Source organism: Microtus oregoni, unplaced genomic scaffold (genome assembly GCF_018167655.1).
Source record: "Microtus oregoni isolate MIOR12 unplaced genomic scaffold, Mior012 000024F_ref0000369, whole genome shotgun sequence".
In the NCBI taxonomy this organism is placed as follows: Eukaryota; Metazoa; Chordata; class Mammalia; order Rodentia; family Cricetidae; genus Microtus; species Microtus oregoni.
Window position 1 is genome coordinate 35,072,588 of NW_024543083.1, and position 24,321 is coordinate 35,096,908.

General features: G+C 35.4%; 1 pseudogene; it reads left to right on the forward strand.

Annotated features, from left to right (window-relative positions):
• Nucleotides 1–9,998: 9,998 nt before the first annotated feature.
• LOC121462239 overlaps nucleotides 9,999–24,321 on the forward strand; it is a 52,204-nt pseudogene continuing 37,881 nt past the window's right edge.

A 24,321-nucleotide genomic window follows, 5' to 3' on the forward strand; every position in this document is an offset into this window, starting at 1 on the left:
TGTTAAGTGCACTTGCACAAAGGGCCTGGGTTCATTTCCCAGCACATGGAGACTCACACTGTCTGCAGTACCAGTTATTAGGATCCATCACCCTCTCTGGCCTCTGTGGGAACTGCACACACATAGTACAGAGACATCCCAGCACTCGGGAGGCAGAGGCAGGCGGATCTCTGTGAGTTCAAGACCAGCCTGGTCTACGAGAGCTAGTTCCAGGACAGGCTCCAAAACCACAGAGAAACCCTGTCTCGAAAAACCAAAAAAAAAAAATCCATATATATTTTTAAAAGATTATTTTAATACGTTCTGTGTGAAATTATTGCTGATTCTTTTCTAGATAATTGCTAAATTTTTTTCATCAAAGTTTTCTCAGAGTAGATATTTTTATTAGGTGTATCTTTCAATAGGAGCTCATACTTTGGACAGACGGGTCTGACTCTGATTAGATTAGGTAACCCTCTTGCATCAGCCCCATAAGTGGATAGAGCTCCAGCTGAGCAAAGTTACACCTTTCTTGGTCTTTTGCATTTCCTAATTTTAGTTTCTGCAGTTTTTCAGCTTCAATGTTTAATTTATGAATTAATTACAAGCATGATTTATTTATAAAAAATGTTACTGTATTTCTAAATGAAATATGCCTGCAGTTATTCTGGTATAGACTGAATTCACTATAGTCAGAGTTCATGTTTCAGTGTGTCAACTATTTTAGATTTGTTGAGATGAAAATACCAGGGAATTTCCTATTGGTAAATATTCCATTTGCACACATAAAGTTGTATTCTATTTTTCTCAGTGAAGTAGTCTATATTATGGAGTAATCCATCCTTTTCTCTGGGAAATGAATTGACAAGGCTCTCAAACGATGCCTGAAACTACAGTTAGTGTCAAACCTTATAACTTAAATACTGTATTTTTCTTTGTAGATAATCTATCAATGACACACTTTAATTAATATAGGATACAAATAAGATACTAAAAATGATAATAAAACAGTACAATGTTATTAAAGTGAAATAGAATAGCTTGAACATAAGGATTATGATTTCTCAAGAATTTATTTGATGTACAACACCCACATTAACTGACCTATAACAGATAGTATATCCAGTTGAATATGCTTGACAAAATTATTTCATACTACAGGTGAGATGGAGAAGGCAAATAAATGTTCACTACTTTACTAGGATTTACGTGAATATAACCTGTTATTATTCAGTTCAGGAATTTTGTAGTTCATATTTTTGATACATGGTAGATAAAGGTAAATAAAGCTATTTGACAATGAATTTATCAATAAGCAAGATCCTTTGTACCATTAGAGACTTTTGTTCATTTTCTACAAAGCAGTTCTATAAATCACCAAAGAGAAGGTGAATGAGAAAGACATTCATTAACCTTATGTTGGAATGCTTACTCCCCAGATGGCAAAACTGTTTGGTGGAGGATTAAAAGGTGTTGTCTTATTGGAGAAAGTGTGTCACTGGGTGTGAGCTTGGAGGTTTCAAAAGACTCACACCAATCCCTGTCTTCCTCTGCATCCTCTTGACATTTTAAGATGTAAACTCTCAAACACTGTTTCTGTTTAATGCCTGCCTGCCTGCCTGCTACCAAGCTCTCTGTGGTGATAATCTTGGGCTCTAACATGGAACCATAAGGCCCAAATTGAGTACTTTCTTGTATGAGTTGGCTTGGTCATGGTGTTTTATCACATCAATAAAAAAATGTAACTAAGACTGATGTCTATAAGGTTAGTGATTAGAAGTGAAAATGTGTATTTCTTTCCAGTCTTATGAGGTTTCCTTGTATACACATCTTTGTTAACGTATAAACATGGACTAGGATATTTTCTACATGAATTGGTTTATCTTATTTGAATTAATTGAATGTTTTTGATTTAATTTAATAAATACTTGTATGATATATTTTTATTTACTTACTTTTTATTTCTCTTTCAGATTATATCTTTAAAAATGCAACATAGAATTGAAGCCTGCACTTTTATCGTACTGTAGGCAGAGACTGCTTGTTGGTTCCCAGCCACCCAGACCCAAAATAATTGTCCAAACTGTATTAATTTTAATACTGCTTGTTCAATAGCTTAAGCATATTTCAATATAGCTTTTACATATTAAATTATTTTGTATTTCACCATGAGGCTCATGGTTTAACAGCAAGTTCCAGGATGGGTGTCTCGTCTGGTGTCTGTATGGTGTCTCCCTGACTGCACCTACTATCTCCTCCTCTATCTGCTTGAAATTCCTGTTTTGCCTCATTCTAAGCTGCAATAGGCCCAAAGCAGATTCTTTAATATACAACAGTATTCACAGCATACAGAGAGAAATCCCACATCACCTCCCCTTTTCTTTCTAAATAAAAAGGAAGGTTTTAACTTTAATGTACTAAAATTACATATAACAAAACAGGTATCAAGCAAGAATTATAGTAATTATATCTGCTTAACTTTTATCATAACTAAGGAAAACTATAGTTATAGCTATCTAATTTTTAACTCCATTAAAGTTTCCAGAAGAATATAATATTACTTAGGTAAATATGAAGTGCATTGTAAGCAACTTCAAAAACTCTAGAATTGACAGAGACATCTCACTGCCTGGACAATCACCCAAATTTCTTCTGTAATACATCTGTCTTTACCCTACAGGCCCATAGTAACCAGCAGACTTTTCTAAGAAGCAGAAATTTTTAAAGATAGTTCAACATATATTGGCAGTTTGTCAGTCACTTTCTTCTGAAATTCCTGTAGAATGTCTACAGACCCTTTCATGACATAGGAACTGAGAAGGACTGTCTCACCATTATGCAAGTTCAGCAATCATTTTCTGAGTCTTGCATGTCCAGTTCATAGAATATTTGGAATTTTGAGCATAGTTCTCTCCAAACTGCTTTCTGATTTTTGTTGGGTGATGTAATTTTAGGGGTTTTCAGAAGCCTTTCAGAGAACTTTAGTCAATCAAACCACATTAGCCTGGAAAGACTCTACAGGTTCTCATCTTCTGTGGAAACAAAGGCAGAACATTTTTTTTCAACACAACATTTACATAGACCCAAATTTTGATATCAAGATACCTTTAAAATATACGTGTTATTTTAAATTAGCAGCCCATACAATGAAATATTTCTCTGTACATAGCTCAATCGCAGTCAAAAATTTCAAAAAGAAAAAAACCACAATAGTATACATAATTTAGATTCTCTGTGTATATTCCATCTTTATATGGCTTATTTTTCTTTACATTTTTAACCTATATATGTTTGTACTCTGTCTCTTTAAAGACTTTGTTTTATTTTTAAAAACATTTACTTCTTTTTATAACTCTCTATATTGCCTTTCTTCTCTGTCTCAAGCCTAAGTACATTTATCCAACACTGTGACCTATTTAGAGGTCTTTTCCATCTGAATTTCTCTTTATTGTGTATCCAAAGTCTTTTTACAGCAAAACACATTTTAAAATAGTAAGATGTGTCATTGTCATGGCCTTGTATATTGCCTCCCCTTTAGTTGGACTTTTAACATGGCAGAGGTAATTCACTGATAGCTCTGGGACCACCAGGAGTGAGCCACACTCATGAGCATGGTTTCAGGTACTTTCCTCCAGATCCTGAATAGGCACACATCCAGATCTGCAGTGGGAGGCAGGCATCAGTCCCAAACATTTTATTCTGTATATTCAAATCATCAGAGTTTTTAAATGTTTTATATGTTCATAGCTTGGTTGTTTTCTATGGGTTCATCTGTTTCTTTTCCAAATAGCAATTCATTTTTTAATATTTCTTAAGACAAGGTCACAAATGCAGCAGGCTATTCATGAAGTTAAGCAAATCTCCTGTCTCTGCCTCCTAAGTACTGGAATATTAGGTGAGCCAATTTAACTAGTCAACTTTTCAGCTTTACTGGGATAGTTTTCACAAGACCTCCTCATGTTTGTTTATAGACTTCAAGAATATGGTTATTATATATTGCATAAATTCTGTAAATCTGTATTTTCAGAGTACTTGTTCTGTCTATCACAATTCATAAATGTCACATGTCACAATACAAAGGTAATGGCATTGCCTCACGTCAGTAGACTTATGGAAACCTAACTTTCAGTATGGTCCCTGTACCTTCTCTATTTCAATAGCTTCATATCCAGTACCTGATGGTATTGGTATTTTTATTCCATTATCAAATATATTGCATATAAATCATGTTTAAAAGTTCAACTACATTTCTGCTCTTTCTGTTTTTTCCCATTATGATCATCTCCCCCCCCTTTTTTTTAAATGTAATCTCTCTTGAATGTAATCTTTTCTCTCTGAAGAACTTGTTTTAGTCTTCCTTTAAGGAAAAGTATAATTGTATTAAAATGCTTCCATATTTTGTTTGTTTGGCTTTATTTTAATTCGAAGATGATTTATCTCTACTTAATTTATTAAGTAGATAGAATTCACTTCTTTCAGCTCTTTATTTCTATCAGTTGAAAAATGTGTAGGTTCCTTGAACCTTCCATGTTCCCTTTAAGCATCCAATGTCATTCAAAGTAGTGCTCCAAATGGTGCACAGGACCATTCCTCCCTGGCTGTTTTCAGAACTGTCTCCAGTTTTCATTTTAATACTGAAATGTATTACGTACATTTCTTTGGTCTTATGTAGAGTTTCCTTAACTTATTTATTTCATAGTTTTATCATCTTTCACTAAAATAAAGATAGTTTTGAAAAATACCTTTTTGGCTTTGCAGCATTTCTTTTCTGGAATTCGGAGGTACATCAATCCTTTATCATCTTTGTTCCCTTTGTTTCTATTACATTGATTTTAAGTTGTTTGTTCATGGCAGAACAAGGTGAGAATAAATGAATCTACTTAACATGTTGAAGCATGATTATTTTCTTATGTATTTGCAATACTTTTGTTAAGTATTTATCTCAGTTTCAGAGAGTGAAATGGTATATTTTTAAGGTAATATAACAATAAGGGTATTAAATACAATGTATCTGGCCTGGATATGTGTGCTAATGGTACTTAGATTGTTATTCAAAGAAATTTTTATCAGTAAGGCCAAACAGCCTTTAGTCTATTGTTTATCTCTAAAGCAACCAGGCATGACAAAAAATAGCAAATCTAGAGACTCACTCATAATAATACTCATGTTCACAGAATTCCTAGTCTGTAAAGATATTTTTATTTGATTCACTGAGGAGACTAGTACTGGTGGCTTTTTAAAAAAGTCAACCCTATGATGTTCACTGGGTCTGGATATCCATCACTGTCTTATGTACTATTTGATTTTGCTTTTTGTTGTTGTTTGTTTTTGTCTTAACAAATAATTCAATGTTAGAATTAACTGTTCTCTAAACATATAAACTCACACCACATAAAAACATACCAGATGAAGGACTGAAAAGATAATTCAACAGCATATACATTGATAGTTCTATATGTTTTCTTTCTAAATGCACTAAATATACATATACATACATAAATATGCATATATGCATACATACATACATATATATGAATGTAGTAGTTCATGCCTTTAGTCCCCGTAATCATGAGGCAGAAGAAAATGGATCTCTGTGAGTTTGAGTAGACAAAACTAGTCAAAATAGAGAGTGCCAAGACAACTAGAGTTTCCTCAACCCCGCCTCAAAATGCATGTGTGTGTGTACAAAAATCATGGAAATATATATACATAAAGTTTATTTTGTATTACCTTTCATTTATGTTCTTAACACACACAAATAGAGAGAATATATATATATATGTATATTACATATACATATATATATATTACATATACATAAGGCTTATACAAACACAGAGAACACATATGAAAGGTATCTCAAAATATACTTTCATCTCAAAAGAAAAGCATAAACTCTAATATCACAGGATGAAAATAAATTATAAACATGGTTATTTAAAGATGTGCAACGATGTATTTTCTCCTTTAGGAGCCTTGTCCTATCTAATGATATCGGTTTTAAAGTCTCACAATGGCAACTTCACACAAATATTTCCAAAAATCAAAAAGCCTTTCAAACAAGTGAATAAAATTCAAGTACAGAAAATACTGGCTATTTTAAATTGAGGTTGTAATTATATTTTGTTCACAGGACTTACTTCAAATAAGATGAAATCTATCTACTCTTGTAACTTGCAACCATTTGTGTTATATATAGATTTAGATTTAGAAGAAATGACATTTTATAGAAAAAGTAATTCTGGTTTCCTTATAAACTGGTTGATTGATGAACAGGATAGGAATTAACTTGTTATAGCAGGATTTAATGTTTCAAAGCTATACATTTTAACACTGATTGTAAAAAGGAAGTTAGCTGTATATTTATATAATGCATTTTTATGGACCTACAAGATATATAAAATAAGTTCTTTCTTTTAAATTGCAATTCCAAAATCATTCTGAAACTACTTTGTTTTGTTCGTTAAACATTAGTATTTTTATTGACTATTGGTTTTGAAAATATTACATAGCTTGGATTTACTTAAAATTTCATCTACTTTAGCCTGCAATTCATTTTTTTAGTATTCTCATGTTTGTGCAATCATCTTTGTAATCTCATTTTGAATATTACCCCATGTTAAAAATTCTTTTTTTGCACATTAGCACATCTAGTATAAGTGGCCATTATACTGATTTCTGGATAGATAACCTTCAATTATCTATTCATATACTAAAACAAAATGTTTGTGTGTGTGTGTGTGATTGTAGTCCATCATGTGATAGCATAAATTGGTAATACCTTTGTGTTATGTTATAGCTTTGCTGTATGATTATGTAATACACTCAGTAATTCATAAACTGATCAAAATTTTGAATGAGAGTTTATCAATGTTATACTTATCTTACTAAGAAACTAATAGATTGATGTACAGGGTAGTTATACCATGATACAGTTGAGCATTCAGTTTCTTATCTCCTTGCATGTTGCTTGGCCCTAGTGTCTTCCTCAGAGGAGGGGAGAGAAGGTGCAATGTCAAAGTCTCTGACACTGGGAGTCAGGTAGAAGGCACACAGCAGACTTATTTAACAGTGAGGACTACTGAGAACTCAAGAACAATGGCACTGGGTTTCTGATCCTACTGCACGTACTGGCTTTGTGGGAGCCTAGGCAGTTTGGATGCTCAACTTACTAGACCTGGATGGAGGTGGGGGGTTCCTTGGACTTCCCACAGGACAGGGAACCCTGATTGCTTTTCGTGCTGATGGGGGGGGGGACTTAATTAGGGGAGGGGGAGGGAAATGGGAGGCGGTGGCTGGGAAGAGACAGAAATCTTTAATAAATAAATAAATTTAAAAAAAAAAAGAAAATTTAGTACCTAACAGGATATCAGTCAAAAAAAAAAAAAAAAAAAAAAAAAAAAAAAAAAAAAACAATGGGAAAAAGCTTATAAACCCTCCCAGCCCTCAGACATTCTGATCCATTGACAGTTGACATCATGTGGTCGTCCCTCATTGGCCAGGCATGATCAGGACCTCTGACAGCACCTGTAGCTAGGCACTCAGGAAATAAAATCACTTGTTTGTACCTCATTGGCTAGGCATTATCTTGATCTCTGACAGCACCAGGCAGACTCCAGGTTTGCTGGGGTTTTTTTGGACTTGTAGGCCTTAAATTTCTACATATCTCCCATTTCTTGGGTGTTCAGTTGTTGTCATAGTTCATTGCTTAGGCCTTTTTAACCCTGCCTCAGGAGGGCTCAGCAACTGGACTGTGCCTGTCACAGATTGGCCTGTTGAAAAGCTCTTACCCATCATTGACTATGAGACTTTGAAAAGCATTCATTCCTGGAGAGCTGCCAGTTTTGGGGTACTAGGCAGTAACCTTTTGAAATACAGATAACCAAATGTGCATAAATTCATATGGAGGACTGTGAGAAGAATGCCTAAGGGCTATTAACACCTGAAGAGCCACCTTTTTTGTTGTCTGTTGATGTCAGGTCTGATGCAGAGGACATTTAAAGAGAATACGGATTAACAATATCACCCCACCAATTAGTGCATTTGTGAGCATCCAGGAGGAATCCAACAGCCCTTTTATATTATGCCAAACTTTTTTAAGAAATGCAGAGTCAAAGACTATAACTGCTGCCCTTAATAAATCAATTTGTTTGTGTGGACACTGAAGGCAAGAAAGGAGAATATATACATTGCCTCTCCTAGGTTATTCCCTCTATGGTGGGAGCAGGCTGATCTTGGCCAGGCATACATCTCTTACCATGACCCATATTGGCATCATGGCAGTCTGAAGAAAAACACAAGGATCCCTCTTCCACAGGTTAGCAGAGGGACTGGTACCACTGGAGAGAGATAGGATTTCTTCATCACCAGGAGCAGGGTATGTTTCTTGGCAGAGAAGACCAATGCTAGTAAGTTGGGGTGAGTCACTTGTCATCAAAACTGAGAAATTTCATATGAAAAATGAATTCTGTGAAGGTCAGATGAGGATCTCTCCCAGCTTTTGATGAAATAGTACTAGTCAACAGCTCATTAATAGTTCTGCTGGTCTTCTCCGCAATGGCTTGTCCCTGTGAAATGTAGGGGATGCCAATGGTATGGGAAATCTTTTAGGACCCCAGAAAGCCATTGAATTGTTGAGAGGCATAGGCAGGGGCATACATGTAGGCACATAGATATACTTAAAATGTAATAATATTCTACAGAATATATATATATATATCACATTTATATTTCATCTATCATCTATCTATCTCTCTATCACCATTCTATCATCTATCATCTGTCTACCTATCTGTATATCATCTATTTATATATCTCCTATCTATCTTTTATCTATCCATTTATCTGTCTTCTACATATCAATTTTCCCCATTAGTCATATACCTATCTATCATCTTCTGTCTATCTATCTATCTATCTATCTATCTATCTATCTATCTATCTTACTTCTCAGTCTGTCAATGTATACTTAAGTTGATTATCCAAAGAAAGGCACTAAAGTGTCAAAAAGTAGTAAGGGGAGAAATAGAATTTTGGGGAAGTAACAGAGCTTTGATAATAATGGTTCCTAGAATTTTGGGTTTCTTCTGTTCCACACCAGGTGGCTCTTCTTAGATGAGACAGAAACTCTGGATTTTTCTTCTAATTTCTTGTTTGGCTTTAAAGAAGGAGAGAGCCATATTCTAACTTCAAAGCCAGCTTTTATTGTCAATTGAGTTTGGACTACAACTTTTCTGAGAAGTAAAGACATATAGCTGTTTAGGGAGTGATATATAATATCTGACAGGTAATAGGGATCAGCCCTCTGAGTTTTTATTGGAATCTGAAAAGACAAGGGTGACATGAGGGATGGGACTGGAGGATGGGCCTGTATGTGGCTGTATCTTGATTGGAAATATAGAGTCCTGCTAAGATCTTGGTTTTTGGCAAGTGGTTGTCAGTTTGATATTATATCCAAAATGATAGTCCAGGGATGTCCAGGAGATTAATCAGTCCTGTCCAGTCAGTCTCTAGAAGTGGTTTCCTAAGGAAGGAATGGACAATGATCCAACTAAAGGCATGTCACCAATCGAGGGCTCCAGGATTACCCACCTTGTCCCAGGAATCCAAATACTAGTCACACCAACTCAACAAAAATATTATTTCATCTCCAAATCAATCACAATTTCCTACAAAACTAATCTGAACGTTAAGAATAACTTGTCTTTTATCTTTTTTCAATATAATCCTTAACACCATTGACCCTAAGGCATTGCTGACCCATGCTCACGTCTGTGAAGCAGAAGGTGCTGAGGTGGCCATTTGCTCCCCACACAGCTGGTTCTGAGGTTTCTCAAAAGAGTTTCTCTATAATCTGAAAAATAAAGAGCCACGTGTGCTTTACCATCTAATTTAGCCATTTTCCTCTTTTGGAGTCTGGAAAATGTGAGTAGATTTCAGGCACAAAAATCCAGGCACATGGCTTGCTCCTTCTCCTCCAACAGGACCAACACATGGCACAGGCGGCTGACCTTGACGCCATGGCTCCAGCAGCACCAGGCAAGAAACCCAAGCGCCAGCAGCATCCAACTGAAGATCAGCCCCAGGTAACCGAGATCATACACCTGCAGCAGCAACATGAAGTTGTGGCCACTGCTGCATCCACCAGCTGCCAAGAGTCAAAGGGGACCAGGAGCTGTGAGGACACACTGGAGCAGCCAGCTACAGCCTCTGTTTGCCATCCAGGTCCAAGGTCACACTGCTTGGACGACCCACCCAGTAGACTCGCTTATTTAACAACAGGGAAAAACTTTTAAATCCTCTCAGCACTAGGGCATTAGGATCCGTTGACAGTTGACATAGTGTGAGAGTCCCTCACTGGCAGGACACGATCAGAACCTCGGACAGCGCCTGTTGCTAGGCACTCAGTAAACACTGCATATCAGTCCTTCATGGGCTGGGTATTTTCAGGACTTCGGACAGAGCCAGGCAGACTTCCAGGTTTGCTTCTTTAGGCCTTGAAGGCCTTAACTTCCTACACTTGCAAACTCACACGTAATTTCTTTTATTGATGATAAGCATAGCCATTAGAGGATGGTACACTGGGTAGTGATTTAATCTGTATTTCTGTACTTAACAATTCATATATTGGTATAATGTCTGTGTTAATATATCTGTTTTTTTGAAGATGTATTATTTTGTTGTTTTTCTGGAGTTCCTTTTGTGTCTAAAACAAAAGCTTCATCTTAAGCTTTAAAAACATTTTACTAATAGAAAAATAATTTACATCAAAGCCACATGAATTAAATAACTCCTGTCAAAGTTATTGTTTATCAATAAGCTTTGAAGACTAAGTAAGTAAACAAATTATGGAAATGTTACTTACTCCTTTAGAGATTCTGTCAATCATAATTTAATATGTTATAGCATGTAAGTAACATTCAACCATAATTTAAATTATAATTTATACTCAGTCTTGGAAAGAACAGCTTTATTTCTACATCCTCAAGACTTTTTAAAGGTCATTATGTGTCTCTGTAATTCTCTGTTCTCTTAGTTCAGGAATGTAAGTTCTTCCTGGAAATTTCCAATCTTCCTCTTTCCTGGACTTAAAATTTCACAGCCATGCTCACAGTACCCTTTCCGGAACACTGAGAGGGTGATGGTTGGAAGACAGCTTGCTCTGCCCTGAATTATTCACTTTCCAGCACTTTCAAAGAGACACATGCAAGCAAGATTTCATTTCCTTCAAAAAATTCTACTTTCTCTGTTTTTTTCCCTTCAATACAACATCTTTCTGCCTCATTTATTAGCACAAAACATTGAACTGCAGTTAATGCTAATTTTACTTTAAAATACAGAGAAGCACCTACATCCATGGTACAATAAAGTAGAATCCATTAGATTTGAAAATAACTCAATTATCTCTTTATATTATATTGTATAAATACCGTAAAAAAAGGCTTTTCCTAATTTGTGGACTTACTCCTTGATCTTTTGCAGGTCTTCAGTAGTACCTCCTCTCAAATAGCCGATGTCAGGTCTCAGAAATTTCCTCTCTGTTATCAAAAACTTAGTACTACAATTACAGCCCTCCTTTACTATATTGTTCATTTTTCGTCTCTCAGACTGATTTCATCATCACCCATTGATATGCTAATATGTTTCTGCTTTAACATGTTTTAAAGTATATGTGCTTGTCCAAATTTAACATCATTCTCCTAATCAAATATTCACTTACTATAAGAAACAGAGATAGCAGCATATATATGTATTCTCCTTCAGTTAGTTATGATCCTTTTGTTCATCTCAGTTGTTATAATTAACTATTGATGACATCTTGCAATCCCTACAAAACTATCACTTGCTTGTTACCTTTCACTTTGAACCATGCCTTCTTTCATCATGACCCAAGGCATCTGAAATTAAGACAGAATGAACTATTTTCTGGCCGCACTAATTCTAAATATTGAGCATTATTAAACAGACTATAAAATCTTAGCCTCATAATTCCCCCAAATGAAGCTAGGCAGACTATTTAAGCATCCTCTGTCTCTATCCCCACCCCACCCCCCAGCTATGCCTCTTAATATTAAATGCTACAGAGACACTTATGATTGCCCTGTCTCTTCACAGCAGTGTCCACATTCACTGGCCTTCAAGTTTGGTAATGTGCGACTACTAAATAGTCTCTCATTTTCCTCTATTGACATGCTTAAATTATTAGTTAACACGTTTGGTTATTGTTTTGGGTCTCTATTAGAAACTTATTCAATTATAAAAACTAGAAACATGAAAATTCAAAACTCCAAGTTTCTTGAGCCTGTGTTAATGTTGTTCATTTTAGTTAGTATTGAAAACAAAATATAATTGAAATAACATAATCCATTTTTAATGCCCTAAATCTTTTACAGCTAAAGGAAACTTTTTCCCTAAAGTGTATTTTGAGTCATGCTAACATTGTTCAAAGGCTTTTAATAATTTCCCTTTGAAGATGGTTCATAAAACAAAAATCTTTCAGGAGAGTTACCAAATGTCTCATCATATTAAAGTTATACAGCCCTTTTTAATGTCTAATATCATGGGTTTTTCTTCTCTCCTTATCTTATCTCTTCATCTCCTCAATTCCTACCCCAATATAATTCATGGCATACAAATGAGCCCCAGAATTATAAAGGCTGAAATCTCTGCTGTAATTATGGATTGTTGAGTAAGAAATGAACAGAATCACCTTGGAAAGAAGGTGAATGTTTATTAGAGTAGAAAAATGGAATATAAGAGGGTATAGCTTCTTAGTTTAACTCTATTGTACATGTACACATTGGTGATAAAGTACTCCAAAGATTACCACTGTCTAGGGGATCTATTCTACCCAAGTGCTATGCATTTACAATAGAAAGCCTTCTAGGATGAGCAAGGTTAAAAGTGCTCCATTCAGAGAGTAAAAGGCTGTATTCTTAATTTGAATTTTATCTTTTTTTCAAGGCACGACGAGAAAATAATCGAAATAGTTCATAAAATAAAGTACCAATGAAACTTCTTGAAGAAGATCACATATAAATTAACCAGTTTGAGTTTATGGGGACAGAAGTCTTATGTAGTTTTATGCATGTTAATAACAGAATGAAGGAATTTAACCCAGCATTTTCCTCACTCACTAAGATGAATGACTTTCAGCGTAGTATGGCCAATAAGTCTCGATTTTGTTTCAGTAACTATTCTATGGCAGTATGCACTTGGCATTACACACTTCAAGGGATACAAAGCTTTTCATGTTGCTATTACTTCAATGTATATGACTGAGTCCCTTTTTGTATAAAAACCACACTCACATTTAAAATGAGTGCACTTCAATCTGATAGAAATTTTCAGAAATGTATTAGAGTAAATTTCACTTCTTTATAAAATAATATAATTAATACTATGCCACTTAATAACAACCTCCGAAGTACAATAAATGCATTAACGATTTAAAACAAGTTTATAAGTATTTTATAAAATTTCAGCACAAATTAATTCATTCTATTTGTAAGTATACATATATATATGTATATATTCATATATATTCAAATATATTTCATCAGTTGGCTGAAATCTGACATGTTTTAATTAGAATAATTATGATTGTTTTTCATTAGTAAGCCACCTAGATGTCAGTGGTTTGATGAAATGTAATCTAATTCCGCCTTCATCTAGTGCTACATCTAGATTCTTTGGGCCAAGGTGGCTGTTGGTTACTCTGTGATTCAGAAGACAGACTTTTCATCTTCTAGCTCTGCCTGCCATTCCCCTATAACCTTGTAATTCTCTCCATCTATTGACAGAAAAAGACTAATAGAAAAAAAACCAAACTCTCATTTTAAAAGAACGAACTAAGAAAATAAACCATGATTCTTTTAGTTAAGGTTGAAATTACCTACATTCCACTCACAAAACCAGATGCATGTCTGTACCTGCCTTATTTCAGGGAGAAACCAGGAAGAGAAGCGACTCTGCAGCTACCTCAAGATAAAATCCCCTACTCTAGAATACAAAACACAGTTTTTTTCTTCTCAGGAGTAACAGTAATGTCCATCAAACTCTTAATGCCATGTTTATTTCCACATCATTTCCAAATAAATAATATGTAAATAGCATTTAATTATAGTCTGTGTTTAAATATTTACCCAGTATGAACATTTTGCCTTGCAGATGTTTAATTGCGGTTCATTAATTGCATACTGTGATATGCTCTCAAGAGCAACATTGTGATATAGTAGAACTCTTTGCCTCCATTATAATGCAACGTCAGTCTTATGGGCATTCGCCACCCCTCCCACTATGTTGTTATGACCTAGCACCTTTAAAGAGCACACAGGTTCCCAGCCTCTTGAACTCAAGGATATACACACACATTCTCATTCAGAATATTTTGTTTGCCTTAATAATCATATGCATTACTTTTAATCTTTATCAAATTAACGAGAATTCTAGCAATAACAAACGCTTATATTTCTAATTTCTTTTCTCATTCTTTTCATTAGCAAGTTTAATTAACTATAAATCTTTGCTATTTCTCAGTGTTTGCAAATACAATCTGTTTTACTGATTTTGCTAGTCTGTATAAAAAAAAGCTAAATTAAGCTAAATTTTAAAAGCTCTCTTATATGTCTACAATTCAGGCAATGAAAGGAGAGAATGATCATAAGTTAGAGGTCATAGCGAGTTCCAGCTCAGCCTTGGCTATAGAGTAGGTGCTGTCCATTGTGGTTTTAACTAATAGTCATATTGTCACTCTGCCTTCTACATACTTACCTGTTTAGGTTTGCTCATTTTAAGAAAGGGACGAAAGAGTAAATTAAGTTTCTCCAGGACTTTAAGGAATAATTTCCACTCTAAATTAAAGAATGTTAAGTCGGTCAGTAGAAGAGAAGGAAGGGAGATTATATGAGCAAAGGTGTCAAGATCATGATGGGGAAACCCACAGAGACTGCTGACCCGAGCTAGTGGGAGCTCACTATTTTGGACTGATAGTGAGGAACTTGTCTAGGACCAAACTAGGCCCTCTGAATGTGCGTGACAGTTGTGTGGTTTGGGCAGTCTGTGGTGCCACTGGTAGCGGAACCAGAATTTATCCCCAGTGAATGAACTGGATTTTTGGAGCCCATTCCCTATGAGGAATACCTTGTTTAGTCTCGATACAGAGGAGAAAGGCTAGGTTCTCCCTCAACTTGGTATCTCAGACTTTGCAGACTACACCATGGAAGGATTTACCCTTCCTGAAGAATGTATGGGAGGGGTTTAGTAGGGGGAGTGGAAGGAGGGAAGGGAAGGGTAACTGTGTTATGTGAAATGAAAAATAATAAACTTTTAAATTAATATATATTTTTTAAAAGATTGTAAATCTGTTTCGGGGAAGTAACAGTCATTTCCGGTCAGCCTTCTTCAGAGAGGATTCTTATTGCAGCAGAAAATAGTTGATAAAGGAACACATAACTGGCCAAAATGCTGAGAATATGAGGTGATGGAATACTGGGCCCTAAAAGGATCATCTGTTTGTTCCAGAGGAGGAGGCTGCATGAATACAAAAGCCAAACGATGGGGCAATGTGCAGCAAAAAGATGTCTTCTGGATACAACACAGCCCTTCTCCTCATGAAACCACTGCAGCTGTGCTTACCTGTACAAGATCTACACAACCTGGTCGTAGCAGCATTTCTTCATGGAAAGGGGTTGAGACCCAGTCAAGGCTGTGGGTACTCTTGGCAGGTAATAGCTGATGGATTAGGAGACATTACGTTGTTCCTTACATGGTGTAACCCCCTTTTAAATACCTCTAATTAAGAGCAAAGGATCAGACATGAAAAGAAGGTATGAAATTAGGAACTGTTGGAAAGAGGAAAACTAAATACTGTTGTTGTGCAAGAAGATAATAAATGACTCTTAACATCATTCTGCTATACTCATAGATCTGTGGCTTGCTCATTCATCATCAGAGATGCTTCCTCCTGCAGTAGATGGGAACAAATACAGAGATTCACAGCCAGACAATAGACAGAGAATGAGAGATCCTTGAAGACTCAGCCTGAAAATGAATTATATCTATCAAGTTCCTTCTACTAGAACACATGGATCACTATTGGAAGTGGAAGTAGATGGGGCTTAAGGGGCAGCGGAGATGGGGGACATCAAAGAATCAGGGTCTTGTAGATACTACAGGACTGGTACAAATATGAACTCCCAGAAACCGAGACAGCCTGCACAAGATCTGCACTACAAGGGATCCAAGGACTGAGAAGTGGACACACACCCATCTCTAACCCAAAAGCTATTTCCACTGGATAGCCACGCCCAAATAAAAAAATGGTTAATTTCAAGGGAGTTTCCCTGGGGGAAGGGTAGATGCTTCTTATGGCCAGCCATAAATGGCCAACACAAAACAAATTATCTGTTTGGAGGTTCTTTGTCTCATAAATTACATCAAAGTTTTTTGATTATTTGTGTCTTTGTTTGTTTTTTGTTTTATTTTCCCACCATACAGAGTTTTTTGCATATACATTATAGCTTCTGCTTTGAGGTTTCTATTATGATTGTTTGTCACTTTAAGAGACAAATCATGCCCACTCTCTGCAGGCCCTCCCCTACTCACATCATCTTGACTCTATGTTCCCTTTTCCAATCCCCTCTGTCCTCTTCTTTCTCTTCCCTTTCTCTTTCTCTCCTTTCTTTCCCCCTTCTCCCCTCTTTCCTTTCCATTCCATAATTCAACTAATAAATATCCAATTCTATTCTGTACAATGTGTCTGTCCATGTGCCTCCCACCCACTTGACTACCTACATGCCGCTCACCGCTAGGAACTTGCACCTTCGTAGGGAATTTGCACTTTCTGGGGACTCACTGTCTGTGGGACCCACCCACTGCCACATGGCTGGGGCCAGCCACCTTGGTTTGTGGGACTCGCAGCAAAAATCATAACAGTTTCTATGGGGCTTGTGTATAATTGAGTCTAGATGGGTTTTTTAGCTCTTTTTCTGGCTTTGTTGTTTTTGCCATATTGCAATTTTTGTCTTATTATGATTATCACTTAGGAACCTTCTTGTTTTCTAATGAGAGAGTAACAGATCCAGGTGGGTAGAAATGGGAGTACATGTGGAAAACCATAATCAGAATATATTATATGATAAAAAGTATTTTCAATAAAATAAAATTAAATATATAAGTATAATTATTATTGAGTGGAATTTTCTAATCCCTGCAATTCTGTTATTTCCTAGCTAGTTCAATTATTCTTTATTCTTTTCTTTCTCTTCTGGCCATATTAGGGACTTGTTGATTTTTTGATATGGATATGATTAATCCTTTCCATTATATTCGAAGACATTTTATTTTTTTTGTATGCTCTCAGGGGGCTCTCACAAGTGGCTTCTGTGTATAAAATTCTTTTAAGTATCTTAAGCACTTAAGTAGGTTTGGTCATAAATTATGTTTGCTCATGTAGGTCTAATCTACCCATCCGTTTTTCAGTTTGTTTAAATATGTAGTCATCTTGGCTGAGAGTTATTTAATTTCAGGGCCTGAAATGTACTATTCTGTATTTTTCTTGTTTTGAAGATTTCTGTTGAAAGTCCCAGTAATCCTCCAGTGTGTACATATTTGTGGGTTTAAATTTTTCTCTTGCCATCTTTTAACCTCATTTCTTTGTTTAGTAGTTTGAGTTTTTGACTATGAAGTTTCACAGAGAAGTTCTCCTGTGGTTTTTATAAGGGAATGTGTTAGTTGTAGTGCTGCAGGGATATCCTGACTTATCAAGAAGCCAGGATATACTTCGAGCTGCCATAGGACAGCTCTGGAGGCTAGAAGGGCAATAGGACAGCTCATCCCTGGAGGAGAGAGCTGCAACAGAAGAGGTCTGGAAGCTGGAGCCACAATAGAACAGCTCTGGAGGGGTAGAGCCACAGTAGGACAGCTCAGATGTGGAAGAAATGTGTCCTGACTATCGGGAAGTCAGGCTACCTGAAGATGGTGTGCAGTAGGGGATCGACATCCTGCTCTTCTCCTGGAGACCTGCTACGGCTGCTTTCTGTTCTGCTCTCCCTTAAGGGAACGACATAGCAGAGATATCTGCTTTTCTTCTGGCCCAAGATGTCTCTTCTTTTGACTGAGGAGGTAGAGAGGCTTATACAGCAGGGCTTCTTAGGGGTGGGATTTTCCTAGGGAGAAGGGAGATTGGTTAGTTTTTCTCTGATTAGTCAGTTTAACTGGTCAGAGGCAGAGGTGGTTCGGACTTTATGGCCAAACTTTCTCTGGTCCTTTTTAACTTTTTGACTCTAATATTAGGGCCAGAGCATATTTCTTTCACTGGCTCTGATTCTAGGGACAAAGTGTGTTTCTCTGACACTAGTTTCAGAGCCAAAGTCCTTTAGTCCTGGTTTCAGGGATAAAGATGTTTATCTCCTTGGCTCAGGTCTCAAATACAGGGTGTGTTTCTTTCTCTGACTCTGGGTTTTGAGTCTGGGTACTGCTCAGTGATTAGTTGGTTTCCTGCTTCAGCTATCTCTTTTAACCTACAGTTGTGCCTAAAAACGGCTCTAAATTCCTTGTACTTGTATGTCAATTTCTTTTCCTTTGTTTGATAAATTTTCTTCTATCGTTTAACAGATTTTCTGCATCTTAGCTCCTTCATCTATTCCAAGGGATACCGTGTTTGTTCTCTTCTGCATCTTTCAGATGTCTTGGAGGCTGTGGTCATACCTACTTGCTTTTTGTTTTCTGGTGTTTGGTTGCCTGTTTGCTTTCTGCTTTTAATGATAACTGAATGTGGAATTTACGCTTCTCTTATTTTCTGTCCCTGATATTCTCTTTCAATAGCTCTAATCTGTTGGTGATATTTTCAACTGTATATTTTATTTGATTGGGCTTTTCAACACTAACATCTGTTTGAGGTTTTTGTTTTCAAGATCTCAGTTTCATTGCTGAATTTCTCTTCCATATTAGTGTCTTTCTTTTTGTACTACTAACTTTACTGTGGACGTTTGATTTGATTTCTTTTCTTTATTCAGTTTTGTATATGTTTCATCTTTGAAATCACCTAATATTTTTGAAGTGAATTTTTTGATTCTTGGTCTGACTTTACAACAATCTCAGTATCTTTGAATTTTGAAATTAAGGATTTATGATTTCATAGAGACCTTCTGCTTTCTTGCTTTTTTGTGTTTCTGTATTATGATTATTGTATCTGCTATACTGAATATCTCTAAAGATTTTATGAGGATTATAGTAAGCAGCCTATTCCTCAGGGGACATTCTTAGTAGCATTAAGGGAGAAGAAAACTAACTATTGCAACACCAAGACCAAAATGAACATTACCTAGACAAACAATTCAATAAATTGAAGCCAACTCATGCACTATCAATGACTATAAAACAGAAAATTACAAAAATATCTACAGAGAGTGTGTGCTATGAAATTATATTTTATTTAAGTCTAAATCAAATGTAGTAAATGAATGAAGTTAAGGGAGACTTGGGGAACAGAAAGGGAAGAATAGTTATGGTCAAATTAAGAAAAGGAAAAAAGAGTGGGAAGAATATTATAATAAGAATAAAAGGAATAAGAGTGTTTTTTAAATTCTTATTTTCCAAAAATAAGAAACTAAATTGAAAATTTATGAATAAATAAATTTTTCTTTAAAATAAAAATAAAGTAAAACTTAAAATCCACATAGTAAAAATATCCAAATTATAAAAATTACATGATTTGAAAGCAAAGAACCCGATCAGAGATTAAAGCTGTTTGCTACTCAATCTGTAATTCCTCGGTTCCATATCTATATTCCATCATGCATGCAGAGAAATAAATTTCATCTTCAAATCACAAAACTGAATACTCTCACACTTCAGCAGGCAACTACCATACATATGCTTAATAATAACCATTGGTTTTCCTGAAACAATGATTTTAGCATGTTCAAAGTACTATGAGAGCCATTTTTTAAACCAAAATAATTAGTTATTCTTCTAGATTGTGTGGTAGGATCAAGTGTTATACTTGTGCCCTTCCATTGTTCTCTATGCACTGGAATGAAAGCCGATGCTTGATACCTAAATCAGGTGATATCTGAAGTGAAGAAGTAAAGTTTTTCTAACCAAATAATAATAATAACTTCTTCAATCACCCCTGCAAACAGTGATAAATGAGCAATTGTCCAGTCAGTGAGCTATTCGGATAATTTGCATGTGTTTCTCATTTACTTACCCAGTAGGGTTGTTTTTTTGCAAAGTTACCAGATTAACTTTGAATAATTGACAGCATTCTCCATAAAAAAAAAATTATTAAAAAAAAAAAGTTAGTTCCTAAAAGGCATTGTGTATACTAGAAATATTCACATCAGGAATTTATTCACCTATGATAGTTACTAAATGCAAGGTCTATTAGCACAAAAAGATTTGTCTTTAGTTTATGCTAATATTCCTTTGTGCCCTCGCCTTGCTTTGTGCACAGCGTGAGAAACTCTCCAGAAAACTTTTATGTATTCGTCTTAAGAATGTCATTGCAAATGTTGTTTGGCACATCTCTGTGTTTCATGGTCCTAAACTGGGTTAAGTGAATCATTAGCATCAATTCAGTCGATGCTTATCAAGTGGTAGTGTATGCTAGGTGCTCTGTTTATAGTAATGATACGATGTTTGTAAACTGAGTTAAGTAAATCATTAGCATCCATTCAGTAGATGCACATCAAGCTGTACTGTATGCTAGGTGCGATGTTTATAATAATGATGTGATGTTTGTAACCAAGAGAGGGAGTGAACTGGAAAACAGTTGTGACAGTTCCTATAGTGGAGAAATGAAAATGGATAGTGTGCCAGCAAAGAAGAAATGCTTACGTCTGCATTAGGGTTAAGAAAGGAAGGTTGGTGCAGAAGTTTGAAAGGTCTGGACCTTCAAGAGCATTTAAAGCAAACCAAGTTGGCATGGAGCAGCACAGTGTGCTTGAGGTACTGGGGCCTATGAAGGAGCTGAGGCTGGAGCAGACTCGCCAGTTAAGAACTCTAGCTGCTCTTCTCAGCTTGATGTCCAGAACCCACATACATGGGGAGCTTACTCTGTGTAACCGCAGTCCCAGGGAATCGAGGGGTCTCCTCTGGCCTTGCAGTTACTGTACACGTGACACACAGACTGACATGCAGGCAAGCACTCACACACATTTACAAAAGCAAAAACCAAAACTTTGTTAAAATCTCAAAGTGTGAATAAAGTAGTTTACCAGTCATTTTTGTTCCTAATCAATAGTTTTCAAATGTGTGGCTTAGTCAGAGCTTTGTGGGGGGGGCGGGGGGGGAGATTGTATATGTATTTTTTCAAATAAAAAACACACTTTCTGAAGAGAAAAAAAAAAAACAAAAAAAAAATAAAAAATAAAATAATAGTAATAAATGAGGATTTTGACAACTGCTTCCTAAAGTCTCATTTCTCTTGTACATCAAACAGAGTATGCTAAATAAACTTAAAGCAATATTTAAATTAAATCTGTGCTATGTGGAATTTGCAATTTTGAGATTATGTGTGATCTCAGAAGAGTCATAAATTATTGTTTGAGTGATGGATGCTTTTTATATAAACATTATTGATTCTCTTGGCTTAAAATTGCTTTCAATAAATTGAATGTTAACTACAATGCACACAAAATTTGAGGTGCTGTTTTTATTTAAAATAGGGAAGGTAAAGTTTAAAATCCTTGTTAGCTATGTGCCTTGTCAAACTAGACATGTGATCTTTGATTTAATAACTGTATTTGCAAATGAACTGATTGAGTTAGTCCCCAAGAGAATGGTGTTTGGAATGGGAACCGTGATAGACAAGTTTGTGTAAAATTTGAGTGTGGAGGCTCTACTGTAGTATCTTTAAAAATGCTAGATGGTACCACATGGGGTGATAATACTCTGCCCAAGACCATAAACTAATCAAAACCTTATTGCCAAGCATGAGAACACATCCTTCAAGTTGTTGGTCAGTAGAATCCAAAAGATTCTCAAAATATTAAATCATTAGTTCTAGCTTTTTATTGTCTAACTCTTATGTTAATTTAACACATTTCTATTAATCCATATATTGCCACATAACTGGCTTACCGGGTAAAGTTCCCAGCATGTCTCTTGTGGCTCCATGCCTTACTCTTCCCATGCTATAGGACAAGCCAGTTTCTTTATTCATTAACCAATAAAGACAACACATAGACAGAAGGGCCTCCCACACCCCAGGGAGTCTCAGTGAAGGGATTATTCTGGTAATAATGAGCTATGAGTTTATCTATGGGCAACTGTCTTGGTTGTTAGTTTATTTAGAAGGGTCCAGACCACTGGGGTCAGAACCATCCCTAGGCAGGTGGTCCTGGGCTTTATAGGAAAGCTAGCTAAGCATGGCCCTATGAAAAAGTAACATTCTTTTATAATTTCTGCTGTACTTCTTTAACTATGAATTAATATCAAAGTAACCTGTTTTTGATGTCCTCTTTGACTTTCTGTCCTTACTGTTCTCAGTGATAGACTGTGACCTGAACGTATAAGCTAAATAAATATGCTCCTCTTCTAATTATGCTGTTTTATCATCACAACAGAATGAAACCAAAAAAGAGTATAAAAAGGAAAAAAACAAAAAGAAACAAATGCAAGCTATTCCAGTATCGTGTATGGTCCTTACATGAACAATTTTAGTTATTCCTTAACCAGACCTTCAACAACACATTTGTCCTTTTTTTCTTAATTTTTAAAATCATCTCCAATAACATTAAAATGAAACAATATATTTGTTCTGTTTATTTTGAAGGTACATAGTTTTGAATTTCTAAATTTTTAAAGTAACTCATTCAATATTTTTTCATACAATATATTTACACCACATTCTTTTCCCTCTCCCAATCCTTCCTAGATCTTCTTCATTCTCATTATGCATCCAGCTTCATATTCTCCATCAAAAAGTAAAAGAAAAAATAAAACAAGCAAATATGGTTCAAAATACCAAAACAAAGCAAAAACAAGCAAAAAAATATGAGTGTGTTTAGTATTCCCAGTTATTCCTGGATATTGGGCTTGCCCAAGACTGTGGTTGACTGTGACATTGCAGAGAACTAATTTTCCCTTTTTAGAATGTATCACATGATTGGCTAACAGCTTCTTGATTAGGGACGACTTTTTTTTTTTTTTGTCCAATTTGGACCTCCATATTCTGACCTCCACTGAGACAACTTTAGTAAAGTACTGTGCATAAGAATAAGTTAAGCAGTCAAATTCACAAAGTAAAATGGCAATATATTTCTTTGGTGTTTAAGGAGAGATATATTGATAAAAAATGAAATGAAATTATTTCAAAATAGCATACACAAAATACACATTTTCTAAATGCTCTGAAAACAGACTCTCATGATTTCAAATTTAAAATTAGAGTGTTTTGCAGTGTACTACTACTAAGTAAAAATTAAAGTGTGATGCTCCAAATGCTGTTTCTACGATGAGTTTGAATAGCCAAATATATGATTTGGAACATTTTCATATTTGCTACATGCAAGTTGGAAGTGATTTTCTTCATGTTGGAAGATATTAAATTGTCAAAAATGATTTTTCTTTACCATATATTTTCTGGTGAATATGTGGAGTTATCATGAGATTTGATTTCAATCAAAAACATTACAGGGACAAAGCATTAAAAACAAATTCTGGAAAGAGATTTTGATTCTTGTATCATCATCCTTTGAAGAGTCAATGTCTTTTTTTCATGTCACAAAGTAAACTTTACTTTATTTAAACTGTTGAACTTCTGAAATGCACCATCCTAAACACAGTCCTACTGTTTTCTTTCCACAGGAGAGAAGGAGCATGGTATGTCTCCCATCAACACAACAGGATAGAAAAATTTCCATAAATTCTCTCCAGGAACCAGACTCTTACACAGTCTATTTAGCAGATGCTTACATCAAAAAGCTCTTCAGAAGAAGTTATGACTACCCAAAGTGAACACCTGCTGATTAAATGTGGTAGTTTATATGACAGACAATATTCTGTTTCTTAAATCAACAAAATATTTTGCAAACAGTTTCAATTTGAGCATATTCTAAAGATAAATGTTAATGCTGCATGTATCCTTGTATTTTCTATGTACATGTTTGATAACTATCATAGAAAGTGCATGTATATGCCTGATAAGATCACAACAATGAAGTCACAAATATCTACCAAATCTGATTTTCCCCAATCTTTCTTTTATCTAGTTTTCTAAACAAATATTTGTTTCTATGGCGTCTATATTTTTATCTCTGCCATATTTGTAGAACAAGGTATTTGATATTTAAATAAGGTTTGTTATGGTATCCCAAGGAAAAGAGAAAGAAAACT